We start from the raw sequence: 22,667 nt of genomic DNA on the forward strand, positions 1-22,667 counted from the left end.
GTGCCTTTACCAAATTTTTGCATGTCCCACCATCTAAACCAAAGCATATCTTGATTCATTTTCTCCACTGACATGGAAATTTCAGATAATAAGAGACAAAGATATGCCTAAATCATTTTACTGCCCTTTATTTCCCATAAAATATTATTCTAAAAAATATTTAGGTAATAGCAATACTTGCTCCATTCCTTTTTCTGTAGGTAAAATTGTCCATTGGGTTTTAGCCCCTAGAGCTAATTATTCTACTCCAGGATTGGGAATAGATGAGAAAAGTGTTACCCAAACTCACAGCTCAGTTTCTACAAGATCATTTCAAAGACTTGATACATGGAGAGAAAATGTACTCACTTTTTTTTTAACCAATGTTTACTCAAGTTTTTTATTGAGAATATTGATTATAATTTCTGCTTTTTAAAAGCTAAGTAATCATTATCATGTTTTATTAAGCTGAAGAAGACTGTGCAAGATGAAACAAGATTATTTAATTAACAAGAAACAAGAGATTAAAATATCCATTCTTCTCATTCCTTTGTTCTTCACAAGATTTGTTTTTACTCTGTTTCCCAGGTCCAGGAAAGGAGGATGAGAGTTGCGAGAAGCAATTTATTGTAATACTCTGCATCAGGGCTTCAGTATTTTTTTTTCCCCTACCATCTTTAAAGTTGCTAAGTTTTCTCCACAGAGTTAGGTCCCCTAGAGGCCAACAAAGACCTCAAGTAAGGGTTCAGATTGCTTAACAAAGTACCATATTCCGAGGGTTTCAGTTTCTATGTTTCCTATTGAAAATAAAAAATAAAAAAGCTGGGCTGGGGACAATAGTTTATGCCTGCAAGCCCCAGTGCTTTGGGAGGCTGAGGCAGGAGGATGGTTTGAGACCAAGAGTTCAAGACCAGCCTGGGAAACAAAGCTAGACCCTGTCTCTACCAAAAAAAAAAAAAAAAAAAAGGTAGCTAGACACCAACTTAACAACCTCTCTCCTAAATTCCTAAATTTCTAGCAAGAGTTTGCCTGCCTTTATTGTCTTTACTTCCTGATTTAACATTCATTTCTTTGCCCACGTGGATCTGATTTCTACCACCTTCACTCCATTGTCTGCTTTCCTCAGGATCACCAACAACCTCCTTGGGCACTCTCTGGGGTCAGGGCTTAAAAGAACAGTGTTCTCTCATGGCTTCTGTTCCCATTTCTTTGCTGACAATGACCAGATTCATCATGGCAATTGAGACCATATCCCCATCCCCACCCCTGGCCCCTCAACTCCAGATCAGTGTGGTCACAGTCAACCAGACATATGTAAATGGTGGTTCCTAAAGAAATTCAAATTCAATTGGTTCCCTAACGCATGCAGTCATATCACCAACCACACATCCAGCCAAGTCAGAAATGTGGAAATCCTCCTTTCTCTCCCTTTGTCCATTACTTCCAATCGGTGATTAATCGGTTTTTCTTTAATATTTCCTGAGTTAATCTATGTCTTTCTTTTTATCTTCACTGCCATTAGTAAGGCCAGCCTATCATGATCTCTCACCTGACTTAGCGCTGTAGCTTTGTACATGATCGGCTTACCCCCCAGTCTCAGCCCCAAACCATTGGCTACGCTGCAACTAGGATTTCTTTTCTTTGACATATTAAAGGTTTTATTATATCCCTGCCCTTAGCCTTTCCACAGTTACTGTTGGTCCTCACAATAGACTCAACAAGTCTTAACTTGCTATAAAGGACCACGGGATACAACCCAAATACCTCCCTGGTCTCACCATATTCCATGCCCTCCAAAGCCACTTACCACGGAAAATTAGCTTCTCCAGACATATTGGATTGCTTCAGTTTCCAAAAATGCATCATAATTTATCTTACCAGGATTTCAAATGTGCTGCTTTCTTTGTCCTCCATATCCTACTCCTCCTTCAATCGGCTGAAATGTAGCCTTCTCAGGCTGGACTTCCCTGACTCCCACCACTAATCAAGCCACTCCCCACCCTGGGCTCCCATCACCCTGCGTTTGCCCCCATGCGTAGCACTCTTAACACTGTTTTGATTACTTTGCTTGATTATTTGTGTATCATCCCTCTTAGTCTATGTATACCTTAAAGGCAAGGATGGTGTCTCATTCATTATTGAATCTCCAGTGCTTGTTAAGTATTTGCTGACTGAATACAAACAAGAGGATAGAATTTAAAAATTGATAAGGAGCTAAGTATATGAAAATGAAGTTAAGGTGCTTTGGTTATCCTGAGAAGCAGACCATACAACTTCCATAAAGTTATTTATCTTACCACTTACAAAGGGTAGCTTAAAAAATTAATCTGCCATTGCTTAATTATTAAAGATGCCCAGAAATGTCATCTTGTTGAGAGTAGATGAATTCATCATAGTCATCCAGTGTCTAAATTACTTTTAAGAAGTTTAACAAAATAGTATTTATTTTCGTTGCTTGAGTGACACTAAATCAATACCTCCATGCACTAGGTGATCCTAAAAAATAAAAATGAAACTATTTAGGGGATAAACATGTAATTGTGCAGTGGTCTGAAATGCCCTTGATTTCACTAGGGCAAATGAAGAACCAAAAAGGGGTTCTCACAAGACGTTCTGGCTGGTGGCTTGGTATAATGCCAGGCAATGCAAGCCTGGAAAGCAGTAAAGACTTTGGTACATATCAAACCTCAGCTCCAAATGTGGACTTGATGGTTGTGCTCTAAGAGTTCTTTGCATCTGACCCATACCCTCCCTTCTTTCCATATGAAGTACCTCTCACTTCATATATAGCCATGCACCAAGACCAACTTTAATCCTGCCAAGTACACTTGCTTCCAAGTTTCTAACAGTCTGTCTTTCTCCATACTGGAATATCCTCACCCTTTCTTCCTGCAAACTCTTGTTGTTTTAGAATCCCCTTTCCCATTCTTTATGATTTCGTATAAAGATCATGCACTTTCCCAGCAGATGTGTTTCAGTCCTACTTCCTAATTATTAGCTCTGTGATCTCGCATAAACTCTGCAAACAAAATGGAGATTATACCAGTCTGATGGGTTAATGTGTAGATGTGCTTTCCTATATGCACAACACTCGGTTCATAGATAACTGATTGTTTCTCTCCGTTTGAAAATGCATCTGCTCTTAGGCCAATCTTACAGAACACAAATCGTTTCAATTGTCCTAACAGGTCCAAAACCATGTGTATTCTAAACTGCCCATGGTGTATCTTTTTATCTGCTTCTCTGTTAAAGTAATTTTTGCCTTGATTCTGGATGTTAAATTACTCTTGTGCATTTGTCTGCAGTACCTAGCTTTTGCTATTGTCTGTTCTAAACTCCTGTGGTTCTCATGAACAGTGGCTGCATGAGGCGTCTTATGGTTAGGAACATAGACTCTGGAACTGGACTACAGGCTGAAGTCTTGACTCCTCTTCTTGCTGCTGTGTGACCTCTGGCAATTTACCTAAATTCTCAATGTTTCAGTGTCCTCACATGTGAAATGGAAATAACAGAACTATTCTGAGGGTTAAGTGAGTTTATAGATGTTAAGCACTAAGAATAGAGTCTGATGCTTAGAGAGCACTATAATTATTATTGCACAATAATTATAAATAGTTATATTTTTGCACAATTGATGCCTTCAATATATTCTCTTGTTCTTTGACTGCAAATACCTCTCTAATATTCAGCAGTAATTCCTGCAGACAGGTACCATGGTCTAAACTTCTTTATTCTCCTAGAAGCACCTAGACTAGGACAAGTTGCATAGTAATTCAATAAATTGTGATTATGATTTGATTTGTAACCTGGGTGTAATCATTCACAAATTCAGAATACAAATATGCTTTCATCTCTTGACTGTGTTCTCAGTTAATCAAGGCTCCTTCCACTTGCCTTCAGGGGTTTATGTGGTCCAGAATAGAGGCAGCTCCTCTTCCAAACACCAGGTAGTGTCTGCCACATGGCTACTCAGGTCCTGCAAACTCTGGTGGCTGCTACTACATCACTACAGGGATGTCCTGCTGGCTCTCAGATCTCTATCCAAGCCATGATGGTGTCTATGTTGGACTCCAAGGTCAGATCTACATGCTCAGCCATTATTCTCAAGCATTTTTCTCTGGCTGAGTCTAGAGGGGCTTCCTGTTTGGAACATGCCTTGTGTAAGAATCAGCCCTGGGCCATGAGCCTGGGGCCATCAGATTAGGTCATTGCCCTTTCCCTTAAGGACTGAAAGATGTTCTTTTCTGCCCTCAGGTTCTGGTTAGGGCCGCTTTATTCCAGTAGGAAATGTTGCCCTAACTTCAAATTGCAATGAACAGAGTTGGGGGAGTGGTGAACTTCTGTGCTTTCCTTCCCAGAAGGGTTTTGGGCTTCCTATTCAAATTTTTTTTTTATTATTATACTTTAAGTTCTAGGATACATGTGCACAACGTGCAGGTTTGTTACATATGTATACGTGTGCCATGTTGGTGTGCTGCACCCATTAACTCGTCATTTACATTAGGTATATCTCCTAATGCTATCCCTCCCGCCTCCCCCCACCCCACAACAGACCCCTGTGTGTGATGTTCTCCAACCCGTGTCCAAGTGTTCTCTGCATGTTCTCACTCATAGGTGGGAACTGAACAATGAGAACACTTGGACACAGGATGGGGAACATCACTATTCAAATTTATCCATCTCTAAGTTATGCACACCACAGGGCAGGACCACATTTCAAAAAACAAAAACAAAATTACTTAGAAGTCAAAAGATTCTGGCTTACACCTTCCAAGGGCAAGGTGCATCTCTTGGCCATTCAGAATATTTTCAACCCTCCCTCCCTGCCACCCGCCATCAAAGAAGTTCTGATCAAGAGGGCTTGGTGGATCCCGGAGGGAGTAACCTAACTGGTAATTGTTGAGTCTCCTCTAAAGGTTATTTTTAACAACCACCATTTAAGAGGCATAATAGTTGTGATTCTTTCACACTTTTTCTCATTTACATTTCAATACATCACAAAAGTCCAGGAGAAATGGACCATGAAATGCTGAAAAGCAATGCATACAATTCTGGGCAAGCTGAACCTGGCAGGGACTGCCCCAGTTTTAATAGTGTGAAGTTAAAATGTAATTTTGCCTTGATTTTGGGTATTAAATTAGTCACGATTTATACAAATGACTATTGTGGGGGAAATATGCAAAGCGAGTGTTCTGCTTCATAGCTCTTCATCTAGGAGAGCCAGTCCAGTTCTTCACCAAGAAAAGACTCCAAACCACAATCACTTTATTCACTTAGAAGAACTATAATTATTACTGTTGCTGTTGTTATTCATGTACTACACACCTCTGTTAAACTGCCCAAAACACACCGGAATTTCTGAACATAAGTAAGAAATGAGTTCACAACATTCCTGGTTTCATGACAGAGATAAGAAAAGTATGAAAAGACTCTTCTGTTTTCACTTGCATGCAAGAAAAAGCAGCAGTTTACTTTCTTGTAGAAAGAAGGCTTTGATGGTAATACTGTACATGTACCTTTGTCCCTGTTAGTCATAGTTGAGATGGTTCTGAAGTTGTCTCTGGTTGTCACATAATCATTTGTTCTTCCCATTCACATGCTTTCCTCCTCACTCCTCACATTAACATTGAGGTCAGGTTTTATGGGAAGCCACCAGGTACTCTGAGGAAACTAAGAAAAGAGGAGGGGATGGTATATGGGCTGTTAGATGGCAAGGTTAAGTCCGGAAACTCAAGGAGGGAACAAAACAGACCTCATCAGTCACTTCACATTCCCAGAACAGGGAGAGTATTATTAAGAAAATATACTAATGTATATCATTTCCTCCTATGAACCCTGTTCCTGGCAGCCTCCCACCTCCTAGGCTGAGTTCTGAGACCCCCTGTAGGAAAAAAAAGAGCAGATCCTTTCAAGAACAGGTCTTCCACCAACCTTGCATCTTGAAGGCAGCTTTCTCCTGACCACGGCAGGACAACAGCACTGGAGCACAGTCTTTATCAAAATACAAAAGGATATGCTAACATACTAACTACTAAACATGTCAAAATCTTAGCCTGGCAGATCAGATCTTTCAGTTTTCTGTAAGAGAATTCCTTACCTGTAAGGGAAAAGAATGGGAAGATTTGCCCTTTCTAGTTTTGCTGGACTGTGGGAGGCAGATGGGCATCGAAGACTGGAGACACACAAGGAGACACCACTATCTCTGCACATAGGTTCTATCTCTGCACAAAGGTTCTGGATGCAGAAGTCATGGAAAACAACTCGAAGACAATGCAAAGAGCAACACACCCACACACAAAGAAGGACTTTTGCATCTTTCTTGTTTGGGGATCCACAGCACATGCTGGGTGGCCAAATGGCCAGAGTGAAGGATCTCAGAATAACTTTTTAGAGTCTCCATCCAACCCTATGTAGTATAAACATACTCAAAACATCTTCAGTTTCCTCAGAGAAATGTAGAAAGTAGTCAGTGGTCCTGGCTGACCAGCTTAGGCAAAGGAAGAGTGTCACTATAGCACAGGTAAAATGCTCCTTATCCAAGGGCACATACAAGCTGAGGCTCAGGTAGGAGTTGCAGCCAGACCTCAGGAAGAGAAATGGACCCAGCAAAAGTTGAGGTAGGACCAAGTAAGGAGCCCTGAGAAAGCTGAGTTCATTTGCTGAAAAATTCACCTTCACATGCCAATGGGTAGCACAGTAACCAGGCAAATAGGGACATTGTGTGACAGGGAGCTGAGGACTCTGCAAGAACTCGTGCAGAGATATGTAAGACTCATCATTCCTCTGTTGCTATAAGATGATGCACACTCTCTGCTCCAACCATATACTGTTGGGGAGCCCATCTGTGTATGTGTTGGAGTCTATTTAGAGCACTGGGGTGACGAAAGAGGCAATGTCTGAATGACTGAGCATTATTCAAGAAAATTTTTATATTATTAAGTCAAACTGGGGTTTCCAAACTGGACTAAATCTTTTTTCTCTATAGCTCAGATGAGGACTGATGAGAAAGATCAGATGAGTTCTGGAAAAAGAGAGAAATAATTATTTTGTTTGAACATCTGAATAAAACTGCATCTCTGATATACTTTTCTCTGAAAATTCCCAGAAGGCAGTTTCTATGTAAATGAAGAGAATGAATTAAAATTACAAAGTCATTTACTCGCTGTATGCCCTATGGAGAGGATATTTCTTCTCATAGCTGAAGTGTGAATCAGTCTTATGTTACCTGCCTCCAGACCCTATTTTCCTGCCTCACTTCATTAGTTAAAATAATGCAAAATCTTTTAAAAATTGTCTTTGGCCACTTTTCTGGTAGGAACTGATACCACAACTCTCATGTTTTGGGCTGATCCTACAAGGCAGGGAGGAAACCTGGTGGAGCTGATGGGACCATTGTTCCAGGCTCTCAATCTGTGCTGTCCACTGACGGCAGCCCATCTGCAACTTTAGTGCTGAGGGAAGTATTCCTGCTCCCAGCTGCTAGATAACACGGTGAAACTCTACTAAAAATACAAAAAAAAATTAGCCGGGCATGGTGGTGGGCCCCTGTAGTCCCAGCTGCTCAGGAGGCTGAGGCAGGAGAATGGCGTGAACCTGGGAGGCGGAGATTGCAGCTAGCCGAGATTGCACCACTGCACTCCAGCCTGGGCGACAGAGCGAGACTCCGTCTCAGGAAAAAAAACTAAAACAAAAACAAAAACAAAAAGATACAGAATCCCTGATCCACCCTGGTTACATTACCATGGTGTGCTTTCTTTTTAGATTTCAATCTAAAATTTTATTAAAATTAAAGTTTTAATAAAAATTTTACTCCTTTGGGCAGTTTTTATTTGACCTTGGCTGATTTACAAGGTAAAGGGAATAGACTACATACAGACCTATCTTATCCTCATTTCTGTATATAGTTATTACAAAGTATAGAGGAGTTGACTCATGAAGAAAGCTCACATATTTGGAAAAGTATTGAAGGAAAGCTATGCCTAAGTAATTGCCTGGTTGTTACACTTTTTAGGTCTTCTTGTGTGTGTAAAATTGTTAAAATTTGATATGTCATTTTCTCCTTTTCCTTGTCCCATTAATAAGCAATGAGTATTCTTTTGAATCAGATGCTATATGCAATTCAACATCACTATGTTACGTAATTTGAGATTGGTATTCATTTGTCTATTCCTCATTGACTCAAACATTTTTACTGAGCAGTAACTATGTTCCAGGCGTATGGTAGATAGTAGACCCACAGTGGTCAACAATAACTAATCCCCAACTTTATTTTATTTTATTATTATTATTTTTTTTTTGAGACAGAGTCTCGCTCTGTTGCCCAGGCTGGAGTGCAGTGGTGCCATCTCAACTCACTGCAAGCTCAGCCTCCTGGGTTCACACCATTCTCCTGCCTCAGCCTTCCGAGTAGCTGGGACTACAGGTGCCTGCCACCACACCCGGCTAATTTTTTGTATTTTTAGCAGAGACGGGGTTTCACCGTGTTAGCAAGGATGGTCTCGATCTCCTGACCTCGTGGTCTGCCCGCCTCCACCTCCCAAAGTGCTGGGATTACAGGCGTAAGCCACCGCACCCGACCTAATCCCCAACTTTAAAAGGTTCACAGTTTGTGTAATAAGGAGAATATTCCAGAAACAATCATGAACATCCTGAATATCTCATTATAACTAAATGGTGAGACATTTGTAAGTAATGTACCAGCCTTCATTAAGTACCATCTATGCCCATAAACCAGTAATTTTCATTTTTGAAAACTTGTGCACACAGTTCAGAAGCTAGATCTGAATCCTGCAATAAAACTCAAACCTCTAATTTTATGGATACCAATGCAAATAATTCTGACTTAATCTATAAAAATTTTAAGATTACATGTAAGAAAAAGTTGTAGGCGCTAGGCATCAAAGAGGGTCAGGGAAGTTCCCCTAACATAGAATTGTCAAAGAAATAATCAAGATGACCACGATGCATGGCAAGAATGACCCATGAAAGTGATATCTACAATATAGTAGGAAGAACTTTGCAGAGCTCATCTTGCAGAAACATCAATTTGAACAAGTATCTATGCATAACTATACAATCACAAGAGCTGAGGAATCCAGGTGAGAGATTATAGCACCTGGATGTAGGACAGATGTAAGAAGAGATGCAATAAAGAGGGCAGAATGAACAGTGTCACATTACCCACATCACCCCTTCCCCAAGCTTGCACAGTATTGCATTTATAGAGAAACCCTGTATATGGGAAAAGACAGTGAGGGTGAAGCACCTGACTTTGCCATAGATCCCAGCACCAGCCAAGTGAAACCAGGCTCCAGTTTGGCCCCCACAGTTCTAGGTTCCCGGCAGGCTCCCTAGACTTATCCTCTAGGGCTGCCCAACACCAGACTGGCCCCCACAGCTCAGGCTCCGGGCAGGCCCTCCAGATCCAGGTTTCAGGCCAGGATCTGTGGTCCCAGGCTTCTGGTCTACCCCAAAGCCAGGCAGGCCCCAGTAGGCCCAGGCCCAAGGCAAGCCCCTGCAGCCTCATGTTCTAGGTCCACTTAAGGCTTAAGACCTAGCCCCAGTGCCAGGCCAGTCCCCAGAGCCCCAGGCTTCAGGACCTCCTCAGCCCCAGGTTAGCACCTGCTGACTCCAGCTTTAGGCTAGTCCTTGTGGCCCTGGGCACCAGGCAAGGACGTGGAGCATGACATTCCAGTGGACCTAGAGTCCAGGCCCACCTCTGTGGACCCAGTTTCCAGGCCTGCCCCAGGGCCCCAGGGCCCCAGGGCCCCAAGGCTCCAGGGCAGGCCTCACCAGTCTAGCCTCCAGGCCAGCACCCACAGACCCAGCTAGTTTCTAAGCTGGCCCCAACAGAGTAAGTCTCCAGGTATCTTCCCATGGTGCCCCAGACATGAAGCCAGTCCCCTTGAACCCAGGCTCCGGGCCCATCCTATGCCAGGCCAACCCCAGGCTCCATGCCAGTCCTCATGGTTCAAGGTTCCATGCCTACTCCAGTGGACTCAGGGTCCAGACCACTCCAGCAAACCCTGGTGCTGGACCATCCCCTGTAGACCCAGGCTCCCTGCCAGCCCCTGTGGCTTCAGGCTTTAGACTCATCATGATAGACCAAAACACCAAGCTAATTCCAGTGCCAGGTTGGCCCCTGTGACTCAGGCTCAAGGTCTACCTCAGCAGTAGGTCAGCCTCTTTGGACTCAGGCTCCAGGTTTGCTCCTGTGGACACAAATTTTATACCTGTCCCCACAGACCGAGGCCATAGCCATGGCCCTGAAGACCCAGTTGACAGGCTAACCTCAGTGGACCCAAGTACCAGGCCTATCCACCCAGTTGACAGGCTCACCTGCTGACCCAGGCACCAGCCAGCTCACAAGAGAATTCCAGACCCCACCATGGACTCCACCAGATAGCCTGCCTAAAACCTCTTGACAGGCTGACTGGTAAAGGGCTTTTCTTATCAAGAATTCAGTCTCTTCCATGTAAAGAATGGAAGAGACCTCTTCAGATGCACAGAAACCAATGTCAAGCCACAGGGATTACAAATAATCAGGGAAACATGACACTAACAACAACAAAATAAAGTGACCCTTAACAAAATGGAAATCTATGAACTGCTTGATTAAAAAAAAATTCAAAATAATTATCTTAAAGGTCAGTGAGCTAAAAGAGAGCACAGACTGACAATTTTTTAAAAATCAGAAAAGTGATTCATGAACAAAAAGAGGTTTAACAAAGAGAAACCATTAAAATAAAACAAACAAAATTTCTGGAGCTAAAAAACACAATGACAGTAGTGAAAAAAATGTCATGGAGAGCTTCAGCAGCAGATTGAATCAATCAGAAGAAAGAATCATTGACCTAAATGACAGGTCATTTGGAATTACCCAGTCAGAGGAACAAAAAATGAAAAGAATAAGAAATAGTGAAGAAAGCCATGGAAGTTTTGGGGCACCATCAAGAAAGCCAATGTATGCATTATGAGAGTCACAGAGGAGAAGGCAACAAGGATAGACAGCTTACTTTACAAAGTAATGGGTTGCTTCCAAGATGGCCGAATAGGAACAGCTCTGGTCTACAGCTCCCAGCAAGATTGATGCAGAAGATGGGTGATTTCTGCATTTCCAACTGAGATACCTGGTTCATCTCATTGGGACTGGTTGGACAGTGGGTGCAGCCCACTGAGGGTAAGCTGAGGCAGAGTGGGGCATCACCTCACCTGGGAAGCTCAAGGGTGGGGGATTTCCCTTTCTTAGCCAAGGGAACCCATCAATGACTGTACCTGGAGGAGCAGTACACTCCTGTCCAAATACTGCACTTTTTGCAACCAGGAGACCAGGGCGTGGGTCCCACGCCCACAGAGCCTTGCTCACTGCTGGCACAGCAGTCAGAGATCAACCTGGGATGCTGAAGTTTGGTGGGAGGAGGGGCGTCCACCATTGCTGAGGCTTCAGTAGGCAGTTCTATGCTCACAGTGTAAACAAAACAGGGAAGCTTGAACTGGGTAGAGCACACTGCAGCTCAGCAAGGCCTACTGCCTCTATAGATTCCACCTCTGGGGGCAAGGCATATCTGAACAAAAGGTAGCAGACAGCTTCTCCAGACTTAAATGTCCCTGCCTGACAGCTCTGAAGAGAGCAGTGGTTCTCCCAGCACAGAGTTCGAGCTCCAACAGTGGACAGACTGCCTCCTCAAATGGGTCAGTGACTCCTCCTGTGTAACCTGACTGGGAGACACCTCCCAGTAGGGGCTGACAGACACCTCATATAGACAGGTGCCCCTCTGGAACGAAGCTTCCAGAGGAATGATCAGGCAGCAATATTTGCTGTTCTGCAGCCTGCAGTGGTGATACTCTGGCAAACAGGGTCTGGAGTGGACCTCTAGCAAACTCCAACAGACCTGCAGCTGAGGGGCCAGTCTGTTAGAAGGAAAACCAACAAACAAAAAGGAATAGCACCAACATCAACAAAAAGGACATCCACACCAAAACCCCATTCATAGGTCACCAACATCAAAGACCAAAGGTAGATAAAACCACAAAGATTGGGAGAAACCAGAGCGAAAGGCTGAAAATTCCAAAAACCAGAACACCTCTTCTCCTTCAAAGGAACACAACTCCTCCCCAGCAAAGGAAAAAAACTGGATGGAGAATGAGTTTGACAAGTTGACAGAAGTAGGCTTCAGAAGGTTGGTAATAACAAACTTCTCTGAGCTAAAGAAGCATGTTCTAACCCATCGCAAGGAAGCTAAAAACCTTGAAAAAAGGTTAGATGAATGGCTAACTAGAATAACTTGTGCAAAGAAGAGCTTAAATGACCTGATGGAGCTGAAAACCACAGTATGAGAACTTTGTGAAGTATAAACAAGCTTCAATAGCCAATTCAATCAAGTGGAAGAAAGGATATCAGTGATTGAAGATCAAATTAATGAAACAAAATGAGAAGAAAAGAGTAGAGAAAAAAGAGTGAAAAGAAATGAACAAAGCCTCCAAGAAATAAGGGACTATGTGAAAAGACAAAATCTATGTTTGATTTGATTTCAAGTGTACCTGAAAGTGATGGGGAGAATGGAAATAAGTTAGAAAACACTCTTCAGGATATTATCCAGTAGAACTTCCCCAACCTAGCAAAGCAGGCCAACATTCAAATTCAGGAAATACAAAGAACACCACAAAGATACTCCTTGAGAAGAGTAAACCCAAGACACGTAATTGTCAGATTCACCAAGATTGAAATGAAGGAAAAAATGTTAAGGGCAGCCAGAGAGAAAAGTCAGGTTATGCATAAAGGGCAGCCCATCAGACTAACAGTGGATCTCTTGGCAGAAACCCTACAAGCCAGAAGAGAATGGGGGCCAATATTCAACATTCTGGAAGAAAAGAATTTTCAGCCCAGATTTTCATGTCCAGCTAAACTAAGCTTCATAAGTGAAGGAGAAATAAAATCCTTTACAGAGAAGCAAATGATGAGAGATTTTGTCACCATGAGCCCTGCCTTACAAGAGCTCCTGAAGGAAGCACTAAACATGGAAAGAAACAACCGGTACCAGTCACTGCAAAAACATGTCAAATTGTAAAGACCATCAATGCTATGAAGAAACTGTGTCAATTAACAGGTGAAATAACCAGCTAGCATCATAATGACAGGATCAAATTCACACATAACAATATTAATCTTAAATGTAAGTGGGCTAAATGCCACAATTAAAAGACACAGACTGGCAAATTGGATAAAGAGTCAAGACCCATGAGTGTGCTGTATTCAGGAGACCCATCTCACATGCAGAGACACAAATAGGCTCAAAATAAATGCTTGGAGGAAGATTTGTCAAGCAAATGGAAAGCAATAAAAAGCAGGGGCTGCAATTCTAGTCTCTGATAAAACAGACTTTAAACCAACAAAGATCAAAAGAGACAAAGAAGGCCATTACATAATGGTAAAGGGATCAATGCAACAAGAAGAGCTAATTATCCTAAATATATATGCACCCAGTACAGGAGCACCAGATTCATAAATCAAGTTTTTAGAGACCTACAAAGAGACTTAGACTCCCACACAATAATAATGGGAGACTTTAACACCCCACTGTCAATATTAGATAGATCAGCAAGACAGAAAAGTAACAAGGGTATCTAGGACTTGAACTCAGCTCTGGACCTAGTGGACCTAATAGACATCTACAGAACTCTCCACACCAAATCAACAGAATATACATTCTTCTCAGCACCACATCACACTTATTCTAAAATTGACCATGTAATTGGAAGTAAAACACTCCTCAGCAAATGTAAAAGAACAGAAATCACAACAAACAGTCTCTCAGACCACAGTACAATCAAATTAGGATTCAGGGTTAAGAAACTCACTCAAAACTGCACAACTACATGGAAACTGAACAACTGGCTCCTGAATGACTACTGGGTAAAAAACGAAATGAAGGCAGAAATAAAGATGTTCTTTGAAATCAATGAGAACAAAGACACAATATACCAGAATCTCTGGGACACAATTAAAGCAGTGGGTAGAGGGAAATTTATAGCACTAGATATCCACAAGAGAAAGCAGGAGAGATCTAAAATCGATACCCTAACATCACAATTAAAAGAACTAGAGAAGCAAGAGCAAACACATTCAAAAGCTAGCAGAAGACAAGAAATAACTAAGATCAGAGCAGAATTGAAGGAGATAAGAGACACAAAAAAACCGTTCCAAAAATCAATGAATCCAGGAGCTGGTTTTTTGAAAAGATCAACAAAATAGATAGACTGCTAGCAAGACTAATAAAGAAGAAAAGAGAAGAATCAAATAGACGCAATAAAAGATGATAAAGAAGATATCATCACCGATCCCACAGAAATGCAAACTACCATCAGAGAATACGATAAACACCTCTATGCAAATAAACTATAAAATCTAGAAGAAATGGATAAATTCCTGGGCACATACACTCTCCCAAGACTAAACCAGGAGGAAACTGAATCTCTGAATAGACCAATAACAGGTTCTGAGATTCAGGCAGTAATTAACAGCCTACCAACCAAAAAAATTCCAGGACCAGATGGATTCACAGCCAAATTCTACCAGAAGTACAAAGAGGAGCTGGTACCATTCCTTCTGAAACTATTCCAATCAATAGAAAAAGAGGGAATCCTCCCTAACTCATTTTATGAGGCCAGCATCATCCTGATACCAAAGCCTGGCAGAGACACAACAAAAGAGAGAATTTTAGGCCAATATCCCTGATGAACATCAATGTGAAAATCCTCAATAAAATACTGGCAAACCAAATCCAGCAGCACATCAAAAAGCTTATCCACCATGATCAAGTCTGCTTCATCCCTTGGATGCAAGGCTGGTTCGACATATGCAAATCAATAAATGCAATTTATCACATAAACAGAACCAATGTCAAAAATCACATGATTATCTCAATAGATGCAGAAAATGCCTTCGATAAAATTCAACAGACTTTCATGCTACAAACTCTCAATAAACTTGGTATTGATGGAATGTATCTCAAAATGATAAGAGCTATTTATGACACACCCACAGCCAATATCATACTGAATGGGCAAAAACTGGAAGCATTCCATTTGAAAACCAGCACAAGACAAGGATGCCCTCTCTCACCACTCCTATTCAGCATAGTTTTAGAAGTTCTGGCCAGGACAATCAAGCAAGAAAAAGCAATAAAGCATATTCAAATAAGAAGAGAGGAAGTCAAATTGTGTCTATTTGCAGACATAATTGTATAGTTAGAAAACCCCATCATCTCAGCCCCAAATCTCCTTAAGCTGATAAGCAACTTCAGCAAAGTTTCAGAATACAAAATCAGTGTGCAAAAATCACAAGCATTTCTGTGCACCAGTAACAGACAAACAGAGAGCCAAATCATGAGTGAACTCCTATTCACAATTGCTACTAAGAGAATAAAATACCTAGGAATACAACTTACAAGGGATGTGAAGAACCTCTTCAAGCAGAACTACAAACCACTGGTCAACGAAATAAAAGAGGACACAAACGAACGGAAAAACATTCTATGCTCATGGATAGGAAGAATCAATATCGTGAAAATGGCCTTACTACCCAAAGTAATTTATAGATTCAATGCTATCCCCATCAAGCTACAACTGACTTTCTTCAAAGAATTGGAAAAACTACTTTAAACTTCATATGGAACAAAAAACAAAGCCCGCATAGCCAAGACAATCCTGGGCAAGAAGAACAAAGCTAGAGGCATCACACTACCTGACTACAAGGCTACAGTCACCAAAACACTGTGGTACTGTTACCAAAACGGGTATTTAGACCAATGGCACAGAACAGAGGCCACAAAAATAACACCACACATCTATCACCATCTGATCTTTGACAAACCTGAGGCACAGAAGTGATGGGGAAAAAAATTCCCTATTTAATAAATGGTGTTGGGAAAACTGGCTAGCCATATGCAGAAAACTGAAACTGGGCCCCTTCTTTACACCTTATACAAAAATAAACTCAAGATGGATCAAAGACTTAAACTTAAGACCTAGACCATAAAAATCCTAGAAGAAAACCTGGGCAATACCATTCAGGACATACACATGGGCAAAGACTTCATGTGTAAAACACCAAAAGCAATGGTAACAAAAGTCAGAACCGAGAAATGGGATCTAATTAAACTGAATAACATCTGCACAGCAAAAGAAACTATCATCAGAGTGAACAGACAACCTACAGAATGGGAGAAAATTTTTGCAAACTTTCCATTTGACAAAAGGCTAACATCCAGAATCTACAAAGAACTCTACAAATTTATAAGAAAAAAGCAAACAATCCCATCAAAAAATGGGCAAAGGATATGAACAGACACTTCTCAAAAGAAGACATTTATGCAGCCAACAGACATATGAAAAAATGCTCATTATCACTGTTCATTAGAGAAATGCAAATTAAAACCACAGTGAGATACCATCTCACACCAGTTAGAATGGCAATCATTAGAAAGTCAGGAAACAACAGATTCTGGAGACATTGTGGAAAAATAGGAATGTTTTACACTGTTGGTGGGAGTGTAAATTAGTTCAACCATTGTGGAAGACAGTGTGGTGATTCCTCAAGGATCGAGAACTAGAAATACCATTTGACCCAGCAATCCTATTGCTGGGCATATACCCAAAGGATTATAAATCATTCTACGATAAAGACACATGCACACGTATGTTTATTGCAGCACTATTCACCATAGCAGACTTGGAACCAACCCAAATGTCCATCAATGATAGGCTGGATTAAGAAAATATGGCACATATACACCATGGAATACTATGCAGCCATAAAAAGAATGAGTTCATGTCCTTTGAAGGGACAGGGATGAAGCTAGAAACCATCATTCTCAGCAAACTATCGCAAGGACAGAAAACCAAACACCACATGTTCTCACTCATAAATGGGAGTTGAACAATGAGAACACAGGGAGCGGAACATCACACACCTGGGCCTATGAGGGGTGGGGGGCTAGGAGAGGGATAACATTAGGAGAAATACCTAATGTAGGTGATGGGTTGATGGGTGCAGCAAACCACCATGGCATGTGTATACCTATGTAACAAAACTGCACATTCTGCACATGTAACCAAGAACTTAAAAATATAATAAAAAAAATAAAAATAAAGTGCAGTTTAAATCCCCCCTCCAAAAAAAAGCAAAGTAGTGACAGAAAACTTTCCAAATCTGGAGAGAAAAATGAACATCCAGATTTTTAAAGCCCAAAGAATGCCAAATAGATTAAATATAAAGATATCTCCACTGAGACATATTATAATAATTTCTCAAAAGTTAAAGATGGAAAGAGAATTTTGAAAACAGCAATAGAAAAGCAACTCATCATATACAAGGAAACCTCATAAAACTATCTGTAGATTTCTTAGCAGAAACCATGCAGGCCAGGAGAGAACGGAATGATATTTAGCCACAGAGCTAAAAGAAAAAACTGCCAAGAACATTATACCCTATACGCTGTCCTTTAGAAATGAAGGAGAGATAAGGATGTTCCCAGACAAACAAAAGCTGCAGGAGTATGTCACCACTAGGCCTGACTTACAAGAAATGCTGAAGGGAGTTTTTCAATTAGAAATGAAATAATATTAATTAACAACATAAAAACATATGAATGTATAAAATTCACTATAAAGGTAAGAATATCATCAAATTCAGAATACTGTTAAGGAATACTGTAATGGTGGTGCATAAATCACCTTTTCCTCTAGCATAAAAATTAAAAGCCAAAAGTATTAAAAATAACCACAGCTGAAATAATTTTTCAATAAAAATGCTATATATAAAAGATATAAATTGTGACATCGACGACATAAAATGTTGAAGGAGAAGTTAAAGAATAGTTTTTTATGTTGAAGTTAAGTTGTTATCAGCTTAAAACAGACTTCTGTAAGTGTTTAAAATAAGCTTCATGATAACCCCAGAGAAAAAATATCTAGTAGATACCCCGCAAAAAGAAGAAGAAATCAGTATACAAGTACAAAAAATTATCAAAGGAAGACATTAAGAGAAGAAAAATGAAGCAAAGGAACTATGAAATAGTTGGAAAACAATTAACCAATTGGCAGTAGTAAGTTCTTACTTAGCAATAATTATTTTAAATGTAAATGGCTTAAATTCCCCAAGCAAAAGACATAGAATGACTGAATGAATTAAAAACAAGATCCAGCTACATGCTGCCTACTTACTTTAGCTTTAAGAACACATATAGACTGAAAGTGAAGGAATAAAAAGAGATATTCTGTGAAAATGGTAACCAAAAGAGAGCAGAGATAACTAAGACAATATAGACTTTAAGTCGAAAATTCCCACAACAGACAAAGGTCAATGTATAATGATAAAGAGGTCAATTCATCAAGAGTCTAAAACAATTGTAAATATGTATGCACCCAATATTAGATCACCTAATATATAAAGCAAATATTAACATAACTGAGAGTAGAAGTACATAGCACTATAATAATAGTAAGGGACTTCAATTCCCCCCTTTTAACATTGGACAGATCATCCAGAGAGAAAATCAATAAGGAAATAGTGGACTTGAACAATACCACATACCAAATGTACCTAACAGACATAAACAGAATATATCATCCAACAGCAGCAAAGTACACATTCTTCTCAATTGCACACAAAACATTCTCTGAGACAGATTATATGTTAGGCCACAAAATAAGTGTTAACAAAATTTGAAAAATGGGAATCATATCAAGTATTTTTTCTGACCATGATGGTATGAAACTAGAAATACATAATGGGGGCCTGGCATGGTGGCTCATGCCTATAATCCCAGCACTTTGGGAGGCACAGGTAGGTTGATCATCTGAGGTCAGGAGTTCGAGACCAGACTGCACAACATGGTGAAACCCTGTCTCTACTAAAAATACAAAAAATTAGCCAGGCATGGTGGCGGGTGCCTGTAATTCCAGCTGCCTGGGAGGCTGAGGCAGGAGAATCGCTTGAACCCGGGAGGCAGAGGTTGCAGTGAGCTGAGATCATGCCACTGCACTCCAGCAGCCTGTGCGACAAGAGCGAAACTCTATCTCAAAATAAAAAAAAAAGTCGGGGGGGGGAGGAATTGGAAAATTCACACATATGTGGAAATTAAATAACACATTCCTGTGCAGCCGATGAGTAAAAGAAGAAACCAAAAGGGAAATTTAAAAAATCTAGAGACAAGGCCAGGCACAGTGGCTTATGCCTATAATCCCAACTCTTTGGGAGGCCAAGGTGGGTTGATCACCTGAGCTCAGGAGTTCAAGACCAGCTTGGCCAACATGGCAAAACCCCGTCTGTACTAAAAATACAAAAATTAGCCAGGCATGGTGGTGCACGCCTGTAGTCCCAGCTACTTGTGTGGCTGAGGCATGAGAATCACTTGAACCTGGGAGCAGTAAACCAAGATCATGCCACTGTACTCCAGCCTGGGTGACAGAGCAAGACCTTGTCTCAAAAAAAAAACTGAGACAAATGAAAATGGAAACCAAACATCAAAACTTAGGGACAAACACATTTCTAAGAGGCAAGTTTATAGCAATAAATGCCTACATGGAAAAAAAAATCTCAAATGCACAAACAAAGTTTTCATCAAACAACTAGAAAAAGAAGAAACTAAGCCTAAAGTCAGTAAAAGAAAGGAAATAATAAAAATCAGAGCAGAAATAAATAAAATAGAGACTAGAAAAAACAACAGAAAAGATCAATGAAACTAGGAGTTAGTTTCTTAACAAGATTGAAAAACCTTCAGCTAGACTAACTTAAAAAAAGAGGGAAGACTCAAGTAAATAAAATTATAAAGGGAAGAGACATTAAAACTGATACCATAGAGATACAAAAGCATCATAAAAGATTATTAATAATTACATGCCAACACATTGGATAACCTAGAAGAGATGGATAAATTCTTATAAACATACACACCCTTCCAAGGCTGAAACCTGAAGAAATAGAAATTCTGAACAGATCAATAATGAGTAAGAAGATTGAGTCAGTAATCCAAAACCTCCCAACAGGCTGGGTGTGGTGGCTTATACCTGTAATCCCACACTTTGGGAGGCCGAGGCAGTTGGATCACTTGAGGTCAGGAGTTTGAGACCAGCCTGGCCAACATGGTGAAAACCTGTCTGCACTAAAAATACAAAAATTAGCCAGGCATTTTAGTGGCACATGCCTGTAATCCCAGCTAATCAGGGGACTGAGGCGGGAAAATCGCTTGAACCTGGGAGATGGAGGTTGCAGTAAGCTGAGTTGGCGCCACAGCACTCCATCCTGGGCAACAGAGACTTGGTGTCAAAAAAAAAAAAATACAAACAAACAAACAAAAGAAACAACCTCTCAACAAAGAAAATTCCAGGACCTGATGTGTTCACTCGTGAGTTCTACCAAACATTTAAGGAATAACTAATATCAATTCTTCTCTAACTCTTTCTAAAAAAATTGAGAGGGGAACACTTTCAAACTTATTTTATGAGGCTAGCATTACTCTGATACCCAGCCAGACAAGCACTACCAAAAAAGAAAATTACAAGTTAATATTCCTGATGAATATAGATGCACAAATCCACAACAAAATACTAGTACAGTGAATCTGACTGCACATTAAAAGGATCATACAACATGATCAAGGGAGAGTTATCCCTGGAATGCCAAGATGGCTTAACACATGCAAATAAATAAATGCAATATATCATATTTAAAGGATAAAGAATAAAAATTTTATAATCTTCTCAATAAATGCAGAAAAAGTATTTGACAACATTTAACATCCTTTCATGATAGAAACTCTCAATAAATTAGACATAGAAAAAATGTGTCTCAACCTAATAAACGTCATATATAACAAGCCCACGGCTAACGTCAAACTCAGCAGTAAAAATCTGAAAGCTTTTTCTCTAATATCAGAAAGAAGACAAAGATGTCCATTTTCACCACTTCTATTCAGTATAGTACTGTAAGTCTTAGCTACAACAATTAGGTAAGAAAAAGGAAAAAAAAAGGCTGGGTGCAGTGGCTCACACCTGTAATCCCAGCACTTTGGGGGGCTGAGGCGGGCAGATGATGAGATCAGTAGATGGAGACCACCCTGGCTAACACGGTGAAACCCCATCTTTACTAAAAATACAAAAAATTAGCCGGGTGTGGTGGCACGCACCTGCAGTCCTAGCTACTCGGGAGGCTGAGGCAGGTGAACCACTTGAACCTGGGAGGCGGAGGTTGCAGTGAGCAAAGATTGCGCCACTGCACTCCAGCCTGGGCAACAGAGCGAGACTGCATCTCAAAAAAAAAAAAAAAAAAAAGAATAGAAAAGAAAAGACACTCAAATTGGAAAGGAAGAAGTAAAATTGTCTGTTAGCAGATAACGTGATCTCCTATATGGAAAACCCAGAAGACTCCACCAAAAAAAAAAAAACAAAACTGTTAGAGCTAATAAATAAATTCAGCAGTGTTGCAGGATACAAAATCAACATACAAAGGCCTGAGGTCAGGATTTCAAGACCAGCCTGACCAACAAGGTGAAACCCCATCTCTACCAAAAATACAAAAATTAGCCTGGTGTGGTGGCAGGCGCCTGTAGTCCCAGCTACCTGGGAGGCTGAGACAGGAAAATTGCTTGAACCCGGGAGGTGGAGGTTTCAGTGAGCCAAGATCATGCCACTGTACTCCAGCCTGGGTGATGGAGAGAGACTCCATCTCAAAAAAAAAAAAAAAAAAAAAAAAAGAATTTCTGTATAATAACAGTAATCTGCCTGAAAAAGAAATCAAGAAAACAATCCCATTAATAGCATCAAAAAGAATAAAATACTTAGAAATAAATTTAACTGAGGAGGTGAAAGGGCTGCACACTGAAAATTATAAAACACTGATGAAACAGATTGAAGGAGACACAAATAAATGGATACTTCCTTTGTTCATAAATTGGAAAAGTTAATGTTATTAAAATGTCCATGCTGCCCAAAATGATCTACAGATTTAATGCAATCCCTATTGAATTAGAATTAATGACGTTTTCACAGAAACAGAAAAACAATCCTAAAGTTTGTATGGAGCCACAAAAGAACCCTGAAAAACCAAATTAGTCTTAGGGAAAAAAACAAACACCAAACAAAAGCTGCAGCATGACACTGCCTGATTTCAAAATATACAAATTTACTTTTAAAATGCTACAAAGCTATAGTAATCAAAGTAGCATGGTATTGGCATAGGCCAATGGAACAGAATAGAAGGTCCAGAAATAAATCCATGCATTTAGGGCTAATCGATCTTCAACAAAGATGCCAAGAAAACACAATGGGAAAGAATAATCTCTTCAATAAATGGTGTTGGGCAAATTGAATATCCACATGCAGAAGAATGAAATTGGACCCTCATCTCAAAATACATATAAAAATCAACTCAACATGGACAAAAGCCTTAAATATAAGGCCTGAAAATGTAAAACTACTGGATGAAAATATAGGGAAAACCTTTTTGACATTGATCTGGGAAGTGAGTTTTTGGATATTATCCAAAAACCACAGGCAACAAAAGTAAAAATAGAATGTATCAAACTGAAAAACTTCTGCAAACAGCAAAGGGAACAATTAAAAGTGAAGAGACAACCCACAGGTATATGAAAAGCTGCTCAACATTACTAATCGCCAGGAAAATGCAGATT

The sequence above is a fragment of the Gorilla gorilla genome, chromosome 3, assembly GCF_029281585.2.
Source record: "Gorilla gorilla gorilla isolate KB3781 chromosome 3, NHGRI_mGorGor1-v2.1_pri, whole genome shotgun sequence".
NCBI classification, from domain to species: domain Eukaryota; kingdom Metazoa; phylum Chordata; class Mammalia; order Primates; family Hominidae; genus Gorilla; species Gorilla gorilla.